Here is a 3,625-nt window from a genome sequence, read left to right as displayed (position 1 = left end):
ACTGGAGGGCGAAGCAACAATGGGTTGTGCCTGTTTTCATCCGTATCAAAAAGTGGCCTTATCAGCTCCAACCTGAACTCTTTGTCGGTGCCACCCTTCAGAGCTGGCACCTTTCCAGTGGGTCAACACACTCCCTCCCTCTCCCTAAATGTAGATGTCAGCCAGAGACACCTACTCCTATCTCCCCAAAAAGTAGAAGGGTGGAGCGAGACAGGCCCATTGAAAAAATGGAGGGGGAGGAACCAGGTGGGAATGGGGACAGGTATGGTACAGTGACAGGAAGACTGACAAAAACAAATGAATGCTGCCTCCTCTGGATACAGCCAGTTGAAAGGGGAAACCAACTCTAAAGAACTCAGGGAGCAGGGGTCGGCCAACACTGTGACTGTACTAAATGCCACTGAACTGTTCACTTTCAAATGGTCAATTGCAGGAACTTTGCTGGTGGTTAAGACTCTGCACTCCCAATGTAGAGGACATGGGTTGGATCCCTGGTCAGAGAACTAAGATCCCACAGGTCACACAACATGGCCAAAAAAAAAAAGGTTAATTACATGTTATATGAATTTTATTTCAATATAAAAAAGAATCCCTGGGCTCACGGCACCACAGTCCCAGAGAGAATTTTTTGCAGACATGGGCCCTGGCCTGGGGTTCAAAGAGCCTCTAACAGGCAATGAATGCCTACTTTTGTCTCTCCTGTAACCTGTCCTCTCTGGGATGCCCACTCGTGTGGTGATAGTGTATGTGTGTGTATGAGTGTGTGTGTGGTTTCTCAAAACAGCTCCTATGACTCTTGACTGCAGGAATTTTCACAAATAACACTTAATCCTTATTAAACCCCCATTCTAAGCCCATCTTTAATCCTCACAGCAATCCTCAGAGGTAGCAACTATTACCATACCCATTTTACAGATGAGAGAATGGAGCCCCAGGAAAGTTCAGGAGTTGCTACAAAGTCACCTAGTAAGTGAAGTGTACAGGTTCAAACCCAAAGCCAGGCACCGAAGCTCTCCACTTCCTGCACCAAACACCTACACTCTGTCAGGTTCAGAACAGTATAAAGTATGTTTATACATAGGGGTCTTCCCTAGTGGCTCAGACAGTAAAGAATCTGCCTGCAATGCAGGAGACCTGGGTTTGATCCCTGGGTCGGGAAGATCTTCTGGAGAAAGAAATGGCAACCCACTCCAGTATTCTTGCCTGGAGAATCCCAGGGACAGAGGAGCCTCGTGGGCTACAGTCCATGGAGTCGTAGAGTCAGACATGACTGAGCAACTAATACACACATATGTCTGTACAAAGAAGAAACTCAACAAATCCCCAACAAATGAATGCCTCTCTTCCATCTATGAAGCTCCTGCTCAGCTCTCTATCTCATTTGATGTTCAGAGCCCTATGAATTTAATGCTATCATCAGCCCCACTTTACAGATGAGGAACCTAAAGCTCAGAGATGTTAAATAACTTGCTCAAGTTTATACAGCTCTTCGATGGCAACACTCTGATCCAAACTCAGACCTGTCAGCCAGGTCTTTCTCACTTGTCTTCCAGAAACTTCTCTGGGGCTGCCTGCTCAGTAAAGCCCAGCTGGCTTCTTCTGTGCACCCATGTTAGTTGGCCTTGATTTGGATGTAAACAGGGGAGATACAAATAACAGACTGGCAGAGTGGAAGGGCATTGCCATGGGGGAAAGGAGGGAGGCAAGGCCTGGAAAATTCTGATGGAGGCAGGGGCTATTCTCCATCTGCTCCCACCAGGGGAAAGACATTTTGGCTCCTCTTATAAGCAAAAGCAACAAATTCAAAGCATGCCACAGTCAGCATGAAATGGGAATCTTCCTTGGACATCTGATTCTAAGAAATGAGTCTCCACGCTAGGGGAGGCAGCCAGGTTCAGACAGCCTGTACCCTGACACCTCATCAGAATTATGCTGCTCTCTGCCAGAGCCTCAGCTCGGCCCCAACTGCCACCCACCAGGAGGGGCTGAACTTCCCCTGTGACCTGTATCATGGGCTCAGTTTTGCTTCATACCCTCCTTCCATGTGCTGCCAGCCTTTATTTCAGCTTCTTCCATTGGGTGCTCCATTCTGTTCTGGGGATCAGAGTGATTCTCACAGGGCCAAACCACATGACTCACAGGGTGATGCCATAGTCCAGGGGTCAAGATGGATGGACGACATATCCACAAAGCTCTGCAAGCCCACCCTACTTCACTTAGAGCAGCAGTCCCCGACCTTTTTGGCACCAGGGACCTGTCTCATGGAAGATAATTTTTTCCATGGACTGGGGGGTGGGGGGAACAGTTTCTGGATGATTCAAGTACATTACATATTACATTAGTGGTGCAGTTTCCTTCTATTATTATTACATCAGCTCCATTTCAGATCATCAGGTGTTAGATCCCAGAGCTTGGGATTTTCCTACACTGCTGAGCGCAGAGGAGGAGATGGTTCCAAAAATTGTGTTGATTGATCCACCTGTGTTGACAGGTGGATGGCAGGGTGATTCAGTCTTAGAGTTTTGCTATTCCAGGTGTGGCCCATGGACCAGAGGCACTGGCATCACCAGAGAGTCTATTAAAAATGCCGAATCTCAGGCCTCAGCTCAGACTTCCTGAATCAGAAACAGTTTTTAACCAGACTCCCAGGAGATTTACATGACCATTAAAGAGAGAGATGAACTGATGTAGCACAGTAACTCAGAAAGGCTTGCACTGTAACCGCTGTTTAATAGGTACTCATTCTCTGCTTTTCTGAATCCAGCAGTTTCTAAATGTTGTTGTACATTACTTCATCTGGGGTAATTTTTAGAATTTTTTTTTAATTTGGAAATCATGTTAAACTAACAGAAGAGTTCTAAGAATAGTACAAGGAACCCTTGTCAGCTGGGTAAACCCTCACCCAGATTTGCCAAATGTTAGCATTTTGCCATATTTGGTGTATTCATCCCTTGTTATGTTTCTACATGTTATTTTCCCCTTTAATCCATTCACCTAAATTGCAGACATCATGTTCTTCACTCCTAAATACTTTGGCATGTATTTCCTAAGAACAAGAACATCCTCTTAGGTAACCACAATCCGGTTATCAAGTTCAGAAGTTTTAATACTGATACAGCAATATGACCTAATATACAGTCCATACTCAAATGTGGTCAATCAACTCAATGGTGTCCTTTATGGCAATTCTGGTTTTCATCTGGAGAGCTTTTTTTTTTTCATTCATTCATTCATTCATTCATCTGGAGAGCTTTTAAAGTGCTGATGCCATGGTCCCATCCCCACACCGATTAAGAACGATTCTCTGAGGAAGGGGCTTGTGCCTATAATAAATTTTTAATTGGAGAATAATTGCTTTACAATGTTGTGTTAGTTTCTGCTGTACAACACTGTGAAGCAGCTATATGTATACACACATCCCCTCCCTCTAGAACCTCCTTCCCACTTCCCCACATCCTACCCCTTTAGGTCATCACAGCACTGAGCTGAGATCCCTGTGCTATACAATTTTAGGCTTTCGGAGATTCTAATGGGCAGCCAGGGCTAAGAACCTGTGTGCCATAGGCTTTTTCTGTGGTCCCTAGAGATCACAGGGTAGGAACCGTTGCTAAAAGAGTGAGCCCTG

This window comes from Muntiacus reevesi, chromosome X, assembly GCF_963930625.1.
Source record: "Muntiacus reevesi chromosome X, mMunRee1.1, whole genome shotgun sequence".
Classification (NCBI taxonomy): Eukaryota; Metazoa; Chordata; class Mammalia; order Artiodactyla; family Cervidae; genus Muntiacus; species Muntiacus reevesi.
This window is presented reverse-complemented; position numbering follows the sequence as displayed.